At 35.5% G+C, this 14,372-nt stretch overlaps 1 long non-coding RNA gene across 1 annotated transcript in view; it reads left to right on the top strand.

Moving 5' to 3' along the window:
• Positions 1 to 6,853, top strand: part of LOC140142650 (uncharacterized) — a 36,336-nt gene extending 29,483 nt beyond the window's left edge. Inside the window, exon 3 of the long non-coding RNA XR_011857551.1 lies at positions 6,778 to 6,853. This is a non-coding gene — a long non-coding RNA (uncharacterized lncRNA). The remainder of the gene's footprint in view (positions 1 to 6,777) is intronic.
• The last annotated feature ends 7,519 nt before the right edge of the window (positions 6,854 to 14,372 follow it).

The raw sequence follows: 14,372 nt of genomic DNA, 5'->3' as shown, positions 1-14,372 counted from the left end.
AAATAATTTTGATTTTTTGAAATTCGCAATTTAATACACATTTTATGGCAAATCATTAAAAATTGATATTTTTTGATATTTAACAATACTTGAAGTAAACAGCTAATTTAGCTGTTTGAGAATAAAGATCTGTTCAATACTGATGATTTATACTTAAAGTGTATGTAGGTGGGATGAAAAGCCAACGATCAATTGAAAATTTTGACCTTTCGTATTGAAGATATGGATTTTTTTTCCCAAAACACCAACAAAAATTAGGTCTTTTTGGGAAAAAATCCATATCTTCAATATGAAAGGTCAAAATTTTCAATTGACCGTCGACTTTTCCTCCCTGCTACATACACTTTAAGAATATATCATTAGATTTATATAATTTACTTGAGGACTGTTATATATCAAAAATTTGAAAAATATCAAATTTTTAATATTTGTCATAAAATTTGTATTATATTGTGATTTTCAAAAAATGAAAATTATTTGATATCAGAAAGACATGCTTCGTATTCAGAATGCAATTCGATAGGTCTAAGGTGCTCTCATGTCCCACAAAAAATACTGTCGAAACACATTAAACGCTCATTTTAGATCCCTTAACGTGATGGGTAGTTTTGCCGATAGTTATGATATGAGGGTAATTTGATTGAGAATTACATCATTGTAACCTACTTTTTGTGGCTATAGTCGTCTTTTGTAACATGCGTTGGAGGGGGTCTGATTTAATTGATGACTACATACACTGTGATGGAATGTGTATCATAGGGCCAATAAATTCATAGTTACAATTTTCACATTCATGCTATGTAAATTAATCAGTGTCACTGGGTTGATGATACACTGTTTTAATAGTATTAATACTTAGAGAATAAGCGATAGGAATTTTTATTTTGCCTATCCTCTATCGTGTGATAGGCGACAGGCAGGTCCAATATTTTGAGTAGTGGATGCCGGGCGCAGCGGTATCCACTACGATAAAAATATTGGACCTGCCTGTCGCTCTATCATAGGTAGAGGATAGGCAAAATAAAAATTCCTAGCGCTTATTCTCATTCTTAGTCAGTTAAATATTATTTTAATAACTGTAAACAATTTTTTAAAGCAAAAACTAAGTTACCGTCATAAAACTCCCTCATTATAAAATGAAGCGAAACTTGTTTACAACTTCACGTATTCTGTTGCGCGTACTGCTAGGGCGTCGCGTATTCCGCACTAGTCACGCATTACAGCGCAATACATACGCAGCACCTCTACAAGCGTGTAAGGCATTATCAAGACGCATGATGACGGGGTCGTCTCACGGCCTGATAAACGGCACCAAATCTTGCGATTGTCCAATCAAAATGTGTCTACTGAACTAGACCACTCCCACTGACTAAGAATTGTGTGTAGCAGGTGCAATCAAATAGAATTCAACGGATTTTGTTTAACTTATAAAAGAGATGAAAGTTTGAAATGATGCAAATACACCGGCATGTCCAGGATCTGTTCCTGCAGGGGTCTCAGAGGGGCTTACATAGTTATAAGGGGGCTTAATTGCTAAAATCGCCAAAAAACGGCTGATTTTACATGATTAACAAAGTGCTGGGGGCTTCAGCCCCCAAAGTACCCCCCTCCCCCGGACATGCCACTGAAATAAGTTGACAAGACTGAATGAAGGACTAGTGACTAAGATACTTACAAAGGCTCCTGCAGGCAGGCTTAAATTAGTTTTACAGAAGGCACCATTATCATATTTTTTAGAAGTGGATATGTATTAGTCAAAAAAAAAAAAAAAAGGTTTGTCTCAAAGCTCACAAGTGGTTTGAAAACAAATGCGAAATGTGATTTTGTTTTATTCCCGACTTGGTATTTTTATGGTATTTTGAGAAAAAACAAACGATTTTCGCCAAATTTTCCCGGTAAAAAAGAATTCTGCATTTCTTTTTTTTAAATCATGCAATTTTACAAATGTGTGTGCAAGCTTTGAGACAAACCTTTTTTTTTGCATTCGCAAATAATACTTAACATTCATTAAAAATGGGGAATTTGCTTCATTCTTTTATCATATTTGATCCATATAGTGAACTCCACTAAATAAATAATATAAAGCATTTTCAGATTTCATCATTTTAATTATCATATTTTAAGTCTGCATGCAGTTTGCATTCAAATGAGTACAAACATGCCTAGCCCTGAGTCAGTCAATGATCTTGATGGAGATACCTTATCTGCATATAAGCATCCATGATTCAAGACAATAACACCAGCTCTGTTATGTCATAAAATAACTCTACACATTATGAAAACACCTGCAGACATCTGTTACAAGAGCAGTAAAAGTCATTGAAATTGCCGAAAAGTAGAGTAATTTGACACCTCAATAAATCCATCCCACTTAGAACATTTTTTGCTATCATTAATGATATGTTTATTAAGGTGTGATCTTCTTCCATTGTACCATCCACCGCAGTGAATTACCTGGCTACCCTTTTTTATCAATTATTACTTAGCCCCGTATGTAGGACGATGAGTGCACCTGAAGGGAACGTCGTAATTTGATCCAAAAACAACATTTTCATACTGTTAAAATCGGCAAGAAATGACTTTTTGTAGTCTGTATACTGATGATTCAAACACCCAGATCAAGAGGGCACTGATGGCCTTTTATATATAGCATTCATGAGCCGCCTTGGTTGCCGACGGATGAATGTTGGCAGTTGTCTTTGTCAGACATGAATGCTATATAGCTATGTGTCATAAGGGATAAGATGTAGCTTTATACTGACCCACCTACCCGCCAACTTTAATAACTTATCGCTTGAAGACCTAGTATTATCAATCCGACATAGTGTCGTTATTTGTCGTGCGACAAAGCTAGACGAGTCTGTTGTCATGTAGCATTAAAGACCCATTCAGTGATCCCAGCAAAAGTGTAAAAAAAAAATTAAAATTGTTTTTAAATTGCTTAAAAGTTAAGGATAAGTCATTCAAATTGTCATTTGGTATTTTTGAAATGATAAATTTGATAAAACACAAAGAAAACAGCAGTATTAACGAAGTTGAAGCCCCATTCAAATACATGTAGCTAATTTAGATACTGTCAGTATCTAAATTACAGATTCATGTAAATTCCTTATTTTTGCCTTAAATACACAGCTTTCGACTGAACCACTAGCAGGCTATGTTTACACATTTATGACAATGACAAAGGTACCAAAATCTGAAATTTTGATGATTTTTACGATCATCCGGATGAGCAAATCACTGAATGGGCCTTTAATTCAGATTTTTTTTATTTAATCTTCTTGCCCATGTAACAGGTTAAAATATGAATCAAGTTTATTGTGAGTGGGTTTACGGTTCTTGATATTTGAGTATTAACATATTGATTATATACATAAAGAGGTTCAACATTTCTTTTGATCGTATCTCAAAAATGATTTTGAGAATAAATGGCTTGTTTTGCTTGTTGCATCACATTTCTTGTTTTGAACAAGGGAGGACACGATTGATGCAAATCATGCAATACATTGAAAAGTGGTAAACAGGTCATCATATGAGCAAGGGGGAATATGATAGATGCAGTACATTTAATATGGCACATAAATTGAACCAATTATTATTACAAAGGGTCAGTTTTTAGATGTTTTAACCCCATGAGAACTACCTGCCGATTGGCCAAAATGAATATTGTGTCAAATTTTGAACCAATCAAGGAGGGTATTAATAAGATCATCTGCAAATGCAAGTTTGACCATAAAGCCCGGTCATAATTGGCAATTGAAATGAGCATTTCAAATGATCGACCAATCAGAAATGCTGTTAGATGACTAGTAGTGCCCAGGGGGTTAAAGTAACAAGATTTACTTCCAAAATGTTTAATACTCTTGCAATTAACTCCCTAAGGGGCAAAATGCTTTCGTTATTCTTTTGCATTGATTTTTGTTTGTGTTTTCCAATGTTCTAGTAAGATTGATAACTTTGTGTAAAAGGAGGCCATCTTTGTGACCAGACATGATATACTCATAGCAAAACCGTTGGTGAAATTTGAGACTTACGTAGTTATGATACTTCATGTTCTGCTTACAGCATTCAATTTCAACAGGCATGGACAAGTAATTGAAATCTCACACTCTTCCCTAACTTACCATGGTCTTTCTCAAGAACCACTGTACCAATGCTATGCATGTTTGCACTCATAATAATGTATTTTTATGTGGATTCCAAATATAATAACCAAAATAATGAAAATTGTATAAAATATTTTGTTGTTTTTTTGTACTAGATATGTCCTAAGAGGGTTATAACTAGATAAGAGTACAATGTGATATGACAAGTCACATATCTGATAGAAACATAAACCAGACTTAGCTCTCAGGTATCATGGTGCTTACAGGAGCTTATACAGGAGATTGAGGTTGACGCATACATTTTAGGGGTTGGACAGTTTTAGAAAAAAGAATGTTGTTGTTGGCCACTTTGCAGGTTATCAGTTTAACTCAATCAAAAGCTTCCCTTAGGTTTTAGGTCAACTATATCTATAGTGAAAGAAGCTTAGGATTTAGATGTGTAGTGTGGGTTTGTGTGCTTGTATGTTTTGCACCGACTTTTTAGCAAGATGAGTTACGAGTTTGAATCTGTGGGTACACTCTAAAATTTTTGGACGCCTGATAAGTGATAACACATTTTTGAACACCTTTTTTGTGACAGTTCCTGAACACCCTAATATATTCCACTATTGAACACTGGTGTTCCAAATATGAGAACGGCAGTGTTCAAGGTGGTGTTCTAGGTTTGAACATCCAGTGTTCAATAGTGGAACAAACCTAGAACACCACCTTGAACACTGCCATTCATATTTGGAACACCACCTTGAACACTGCTGTTCATATTCAGAACACCACCTTGAACACTGCCATTCATATTTGGAACACCACCTTGAACACTGTCATTCATATTTGGAACACCACCTTGAACACTGCCGTTCATATTTGGAACACCTCCTTGAACACTGCCATTCATATTTGGAAAACCTCCTTGAAACTGCCGTTCATATTTGGAACACAACCTTGAACACTGCTGTTCATATTTGGAACACCACCTTGAACATTGCCGTTCATATTTGGAACACCACCTTGAACACTGCCGTTCATATTTGGAACTCCAGTGTTCAATAGTGGAACATATTATGGTGTTCAAGAACTGTTACAAAAAGGTGTTTAAAAAGGTATTTATCAGGCATCTAAAACTTTTAGAGTGTACATAATAACATGTCCATGTGGTGATGCAGGTTTGGATGGTCTAGTTAATCTTTGAAGACAAAATAAAAAGAAGGAATACAAATCTCTCAAATGATAAATTAGACATTTCCAACTGAAAGTGTCTGTCCCATATAAATGCATTTTGCTTGTGCTTGGATGCTGCTCTATTCTACATACTTGCATGCTTGTGATCAATCCTATTTCTTTGTTTTCATAACACGTTGTCTCCTTGTCCTTGCTGTATAATTAATTCTCTTGACCATAACACCAATTTTGATTAGTAAACAAGACATCGTGACAGAACTAGAATTTGTTTGAATTTGAATCTCATTTAAAGGTGTGAATATTAACTCAATAAAGTGAGTCTTTTACAGCTATGTTATTCATACTATCAACACCTCTACATGCTGTTTGTATTCAATAAAAAAGATAAAGGTTCAGAGTGCCTATCTCTCTTTTGAATCCTATCTCCTCCCGTGAATAATGTTGCTGTGGTGGGGGAGGGAGGTTGGGATTGCCACTCTGCCACACAACATCAAGTCTGCTTTCCCAGCATAATCCAGTACCCATTTATACACCTGTGTGGAGAGATCCAATAGAGGTTAAGAGCCTTGTCTTGGGGCACAACACAATAGCACCACCACTGGGGTTTGAACCCACAACCCTCAGTGATTATGCATGGGTCAGAGCCTGTACTGCTAGGCAACCATACATTAGCTACGTGAATGTTTTGATGCACAGAGTGCAGCATGTTTCTTTTCTTTAAGGTTAAATACAATTGATTTTCAAGGCTTGATTCCAGAGGGGCGTAAGTTAACAATGGAAACAGCCATGCAGAAAAGAACTGACTATTATGGAATAGTGCATACCAGGCTCTTATGATAAACAATCTCATCACCGCTGTAAATGTCGGAGGTATCGATGGCGAAAAACCTCGATTTTGGCAAAAGTAGCTTAAATTTGGAGTGAAATTCAAATGGTAAAGGAATCGACATACTTTTGAGAAATAATGTAGGCAGTTAGAAATCAAAATTAATGTTCCACAATCCAGATATCGATAATGTAACATAACAGTGTTTTGTGGTACAAGATTCTCGAAAATTGTTCCCAAAAACGAGCTAATCGGTACTGTTTTTGGTTCTTCCCCATGGCAACATTATTTCTTTGGTCGATTTGTAGTACAATACAAAAAAGGAGAAAACAATCACTCGGCGTAGTTTTATACGGAGCGAATATTTGAAAAAAACTGCATGGAACGTGTTTTTGATCTTGTGAACATGGTGCGTAAAAATGATTTAAACGAAGGATTTTCAAACGGATTCTAAAAATTTGTATCAACACACAAAAATAATGTTAAGATACTTCCATGCACCAACATTTGACTCACTGCGATATTTGATTGCAGAGAAAACGCGGTTTTAGAGAACAACTTTATACGTCTTTTATACGTTTTTTATACGTTTCTTCGTGTAACCTTAAGGATATGATAGGTACTTATAATTAACAGTTTGTTTTTCTCTAATTTTTGTTTTGATCATAGATTGCTGATGCTTGACTCATAAAGGAAAAGGTAAGTGAAGACTATATCCTGCATGTCCTGAGGCTGGTTTTATGAGCTATTATATGACATTCTAAGAAAACAAATATGTGCTTTTGAATCATAGCTGCTGTGTGAATTGCATATTAATACTCGAGTAGATACCATATGAGTTAATATGCTGTTTTTGTTAATGCTATCTACTGAAGATAGCATTTATTGGTTTATGATTGGTTGCCAGTGTGCACTGTGCACGGTTTTAAAATAAGGAACTTTATTTGCTCACTAACTATAATTTTATGTGAGATATATGTCATGAGACACTAATTATGATATCTCCTGAAAAAACCCATAACCAGCAGTGGCGGCACCAGGATTTTTCGGGGGGCATTGAGGGGACAAAGTGAATTTCAAATTGCCTCAAAAAGTGGAAATTTTTTTTAATTTTGGGTTTTTACCGGGGAGGGGGGGGAACAGGGGGGAAGAGTTCTGATATGCCCCCCCCCCTTCCGCTGTCACTGATAACCAGTACCCTTTAAAAGGCAAGTGAAATGGCAGGAGCCATATTTTTTCAGTTGTAGCCATTAAACTATTAAATAAGCTACAGTGTAGTTCTCAATATTATTCATTGATCTTATAGGAAATGAGTCAAGGGTTTCAATAATTACAGTTATATTTCTATAGGTCTTGGTCTTGCAGTTCTTGAGTTGAGACCAATGTTATATCAGAATGAAAGTTTTAGGCAGATGACGGTGGCCGACATTATTCATGTGGCAACAGCCAATAGCGTAAACAAACCATACAATATGACGTCAACACTGTCTGGACATTGGACGCCCGTGCCGAGGTGCGTTTTTAACTCTATTGGCCCCGTTACAGAAAAAAAAATGCACAAAATACATTTCTCAGTGCAATGTAAACATTTTCACATGAAAATAAATATTTTTGGATTCGAAATGAATGTGAAGAAATTTTTTTTTATTATAGCCGGGAGTGGGAATCGATCTCGGGACCCTCTGCGTGGGAGTCGAGATTCTTACCACTAGACCACACATACATTGATACACAATGGGAGAAATTTTTAGTATATATCATAAACATATTGTGCGTTCCGTTATTCATACAAAACATTAAAAAAACAGTACTTACAATGAGGTTCACTGTCGAACCTCAACAGATGTAGACTGATAAAATACTGCTTAATAACATGCATATGTTTGGAATTATTTGAGACATTTTCGTGTTTACGTGTAAAACCAATGACGATGTCAAAATTCAGTCAATCTTGGCCGGCCCCCCTGGTTTTAGGTGCTTTTCCCCTCCCAAGAAAAATCATGCTATTCCTCTTGTATGTCAGCTTTATTTATCTCAATATTTCAGTGCAAACACCACTAGGTCATACTCCCTTCCAATATGCCTTAAGTAGTTTTATGCCAAATCAACACAAAACAACCTTTATCAACTGCAATTTTTTTTCTTGCAATACTTTCGGCTAACGTTTTGACCTTTGAGGTTAAATGAGGTAAACTATTTTGTGATAATATCTGTAAACTAAGTAGCTAATTTGATGTGTTTGAACAAACTTGGAAGTCAAGCAGTAAATCCTTCTGGTCAATTAATGCTGAAAAATACTTTAAAAAAAAGAAATTGCCATAGAATATTTGACATCGGTATCAAATTCATGATATTATATAGATGGTTAATGTGGTTTTTTTTACCAACAAACATTTACTAGAAGATAAAAGGACTTGAAACAGATTGGTGAATATTACTGAACATGTTCTTCAGGACTGTTATTGAAAATAAAGACGAATTTCATAGTTCTAGTCCAATAAAACAGCACTTACTGTGGACGTTTCGGAATCTGTCAGATTCCTTTATCAACACTGATGTTGTTGTGACGACCTTCTGTGTACAACTCGTTGTTGGGAGGAGGCTAAGATTTTAGGCAAAGAGGCAGACAGATACAAACGATGGATCAAAGAGGCAGTGAAAATCAGACAACAGGGCACCACCATGAACAGAGACGAGGGGCAATACAACCTAACTCACGTATTTGACGATCTCCTGAAGAAACCAACTGGCAACCAAGTTGCTAAGCAACAACGAGTTGTACACAGAAGGTCGTCACAACAACATCAGTGTTGATAAATGAATCTGACAGATTCCGAAACGTCCACAGTAAGTGCTGTTTTATTGGACTAGAACTATAAAATTCGTCTTTATTTATTAGATTGGTGAATAATTATTTAATCAATATTAAGCATCCTGTATGAAGTATGAATCAGCCCTAATGGTTGCGACTTGTTTTCAGAAAATACTCTGAAAAGTCACATCCCAGCTGCCCCAAGTGGATGTTTTCAGAAAAAGATGCTATCTACTTTTGCTGTTAGGCCCATGTTTCTTCAAAGTATATATGGATTCTATAGACCCTTTGCCACTGTAGTATCATATCATTATTCCAGGGGGTTACTTCCAAGTGGCATTCCCGGGTGGCAATTGAATCATAGACATCACAGCAATGCAACCCCTGTAAATTTTGCATGATGGGATTTGGATTCAAGTCCATGTTTTCAGAATTTCTTCCTCTTTGCTTGTTTTCTGATGAGTGGCTAATAAATGATAATGAATTACAGAGCATGTGATATTTTAATCACCCACAGTGTTTTGAGGCAAAAGTTGTTCTAGTGAATTCTCAGGGAATATCAAATATAAGAAATGCAGAAACTTGTGATGCCATCTTGGATATGATATTGACCGGATATTGCTAATTATATGGACACGCTATTGAAATAGACTTTGTATCAGATAATATCATCTTTATATATGTATGTTTATCGCTAAGTGTTTATTGTATTCTTGTACCCAATGAGCTGAATAAACCTTCAAAGGCATTTAAACACTTTCTGGTCAGTGACTTTTCTATTTATTTTGTTAGTGATGCTATCGCTACAATGGTAAACTTAAGCTATTATTTGTTGATTGTAAATTATCCTTTTTATGTGCAGTGTACTGCTTAAAAGGTTATTTTGTGATCCACCACATCATCCCCACTTTTTTTCTCCAAAAATTTTTAGATTTTTATACCACTGGAAACCTTTGGCTACATAATGCCTATGTACAAAAAAATTCTTACAGATTAATTTGTTTAGCCAAAATATTGTGAAATTTGAATTAAGTTCTGGTACGAAATTACAACACATTTTCTCTGGAGCAGTATAATAAACATAATCATGCATAACTCGGAAACACAAAATCAGAATCAACTGAACTTTTGTGAATAATCTTTTTTCATGGATTTCTACTGAAAAAGGTCATAAAAAGAGGATGCCAGGATCACAAAATACTCCTTTAATAATATAGTCGTGATTTTTGATTGTTTTTTTAATTTGATATTGGATTTGTCCCTACGTCAGCATAATATCTGTGCATATACGTCTAGCCCTCTTCTTTTGTTCCATTATCTATTGTATTTCTTTTGTTCAAAGTCTGGTCAACTGTTGATTATATCAAGTAATGTGGACAGGTCAAGATAATCTGGACAGGTCAAGATAATCTGGTCAGGTCAAGATAATCTTGGTCAGGTCAATAACAGGAGAAGTACATGTTCATATTTAGAAACACTGGCCACATGATTTGACTTTTTGGACATTTCAACAAACTTAAAATGCATCAAAGTTTAATATATTTTACACGATCAGCATAAATTATTATGCAAGTTTATGCATATTAGATTTAAATGAAGATGGTAAACAATACTTGTGTGTATTGAATGACACCAAAAACACCTTTATTGAATAATGCAAATTAGTTTGTATTATGTCTCTTAAAGCCTGTATAATTAGGGACGAGGATGTCAATCTACCTTTGTCCCCCCTCTCCCAACAAACGCAGATTCCGACAAAGTAGGTAACAAAACAAGAGCCATGAGGTCTTACAAATTAAGTTCAACCAAGGATATTTTGCACCTAAAATGCAGTACATTACAGGCCACAAGACTAGATGTAGAAAAACTACAACAATCTGAGGCCTAACCCCAACCAAAATAGGTCGAGGAGGGTACCAAGGAATATGCGTTGATTTGGTTCAGGACATTTGTTCTATACGTATATTAAAGATAAATATAAATTCTATGGTGTTAAATGATACCGTCATGTCTAGGTAAAACACACCCACTTTGGTAATTTGAACTTTGAACTATTTACATATTCATTATTAATATTACGAATATGTATAAAGAATTAATAATAAGAATTAAATAAGGCTATCGAGTGGGACAGGACCACAAATGAATTGAATTGAATCTCCCGTTAAAATCAATGCTGTATTGATTTGATTAAATCACTTGCAATTGATACTTGATAAGACTCGAGACTCGAACGCAGGACACACGGGAAGAATATTACACTGTCTCGGTGTGTTTTTATTTTGGAAAACCCTAAACTTACACAAGATAATCATATCAGCTTTTCCAGTTTGTCTTTTGGAAAATGAATAAACCATAACAACAAATTCGTTTATTTTGGCTCATCAGATATGTAAGATAAGCGGTTCAAAACAGACCATTACCATAGATAATCGGTGTCTTGTTGAGGTATGGTTAGCATGTTAAGTCGCTCGGAAGGCTCGACCCCTTGGGTCTCGCCTTCCGAGCGACTCAACATGCTCACCATACCTCAACAAGACACCGATTATCTATGGTAATGGTCTGTTTCTCACCCTTTATCTACTACATAGAGTTTGCTCATCTAAGCGCTCAGAATAGTGGACAGCTGGTTTAATCAAGCAGAACGTATTGACAAACAATATTACAGCAACATGTTGATTTGCAGTTCATAATCCACAAGACACGATGCATAATGCAAATCCTGTTCCTGGTGTCCATCAACATGCGACAAGGGGGAAAGAGAAATAAATGAGGCATGCTATTTGAAATCAGATGTCAGGCATTCTGTATTATTGTGAAATCAAAACAAGAAGCAAATTGTGTGTCTGTTTGTTTGTATGCTTTTTTTAAAGTTGTTAATCCATAAGATGTAATATGAAAATACAAAATACATCAGTCCGAGATGTCAGTTGACAGGTCCAATACTAAAAAATGTAAAATGTTCTAAAGCAGGTATGAACTGAACATTCTGTCAGTCGGCATGATGTCACTGGCGATAGATCGCTGCATCCCATTGGTTGTTTTTGCTGAGATTCGGCTGTTCCATCTTGCGCTCTCGGACACGAAGGGGACACTTACCGTTGTACTCAATGGGGGAAATCACAAAACATGTCATAAAATAAATACCTCTTGGTGAAACAATTCAAAATGTTCGATTTCTTATCAGGGGAATAAACTCCCAATAATTGCTAAAGGAAAAGTAAGTTGGTGTTTTCTATGCGGAGAACTGAAAAGCCCTGTACAAACCAATAGGGATTTTGCCAGAGTGTCCCCTTTGAGAAATGGGTAAGTGCACTGCATGGAACAACCTTGACCGAGAGAATTCTATTTAAATGAGGTTTGGCAATCCACAAGGAAAAAGGCCCCAAACATTCAAAATATTCTTGAATGTAGTGAATTCTAACATTAATTGAGCAGATAAACGAAAAGCCAATTTGTTTGAACTTGTAGCATATCTAAGCCAATATTTGCTCCTAAATGACACGACTAATGATAACAAAGATCGTCAGCAAGAATATCTTTGTAACCCATATCAATGGTTATATCTTGTCCCCTGTGTCTCTAAAACTCATCCATGTGCAATTTTCCAACTATTTATGTTACAGTTTTATTGGCCCATAAGTATCAACTAGTGTGAGTCATTCTCGTTAAACCATGAATTTATGAAATGAGAAACAGTCTCAAAAAACCAGTAGAACTTTATAAGCTAAATTTAGCACCTCTCACTAGGATCCACAACATGCTCATCTATCAGGACACAGTTCTTTAACCCCAATACATATACACATTCATTGAATGACATTTGAAAATTTGGGTACAAAAACTCATAGTCTACAACTTGATGTCAAAATTTGCACTATCATTGTTTAATTGAGGTATTGAACTTTGCCATTGGGATGAGGCCATTGTGGTCCATGGTTCAAAAATCTACATTTACAAGTGAAATGTTACAATTTTACTATATTTTGAGGGGATGAGTTTTGAAACTCCGTTCGTAATGTCAATCCACATATAACACATACGCATATTAGGGGTCAATAACCATGCCCCAGTAGATGATGATGTGTAACCTCCATCTCATGCCACAGTTCAATAACAACCCACATGAACTAAAGAACCATGTATACTTGGAGATTCTGATATTTAGGATTCCAGTAGCAGCAGCCTCTTGGCATGGCTCTAAAACCTTCATTATCTGTAATATCTTACAATTTGAACTTTCTCCTGGCAGGGGGAGTGAAGGGCCACATCATACATTTTTGGTGGGTATGCTACCCCGGGATTTTGAGATGGTGGGTCTTTGGGAGCTGAATGCGTACCTGTAAAAGGGGGTCTTTTGGAGCTGCGAACCGGTAAAAGGGGGTCTTTAAGAGCTGCAAATAGATAAAAGGGGGTCTTTTGGAGCTGCGAACAAAATTAAGGGTCTTTCTTGGCTTTCTGGTTCAAAATGACCAGAATTAAAACCTAAAAAATTGTATCTTTTTTCAATATTTATATTGTTAAAATAATTTGAAAGTAGCAAATCTCCCCATGGCTGGTGATTCTGCTTTTTGCCTGGATTTTATTATCAAAATATCAGGTACAGGTTTGTGTTACACATGCATGACAATATTAATTTGTGATAATATATTGGGTGAATGATACTCCAGTAACCTAAAACACATGCACTCCAAAGGGATATCATGGCTATTGAATGTGTTATCAAGTGGTGTCATTTGAGATTTTTTAGATCGTTGATATCGCTCAATATTTGGAAAATATTACTCAATGTTAAAGAAGCAATGAATAAAATGGATTTGAAATAAATAATGACTATAGTTTGAAAAAGAGATTTCTGCTTGATTTCACAGGCTGCTGGTCTGTGACAAGGACTTTCATATGACTAAAGCAGTATACAGACTTTTTATTGTACGTACAATATTGTATTTACAATATGTACGTTATTTAATCTATTGCCATTCTATTTCCAGTAATGTTTTAAGTTCTAACGAATGTTTGATGACGTAAAATCGATAATATATTTCTGCTAGATATTGTATGTAACATATTATCGATTTTTCGTCATCAAACATTCGTTAGAACTTAAACATTACTGGAAATAGAATGGCAATAGATTAAATAACGTATATATTGTACATACAATATTGTATGCATAATACTCGAGTCTGAAGCGCTTAAGGCCCACTGTATACTTTTTATTTGATGTATTTGATGTATTTTTATAGGATTGTGAATTTCAACTGGGGCTACCTGAATGGGTGATTCCATTTGAAATCTACACTCCCTGTGTGGGAGATTCAGGTCATATCTTCCATATGGGTGTATGGATTTCAACTGGAATAGTTCAATTCACCACAGCACTACTATTATTATCAAGCTCTATAACTGAATGAAAAGAAAAATACAATATATGTGATGCGATCAAGCAAAA

This window comes from Amphiura filiformis, chromosome 20, assembly GCF_039555335.1.
Source record: "Amphiura filiformis chromosome 20, Afil_fr2py, whole genome shotgun sequence".
NCBI lineage: Eukaryota > Metazoa > Echinodermata > Ophiuroidea > Amphilepidida > Amphiuridae > Amphiura > Amphiura filiformis.
The sequence above is the reverse complement of the archived record's forward strand: the minus strand, read 5'-3'. Positions and strand labels throughout refer to the sequence as shown.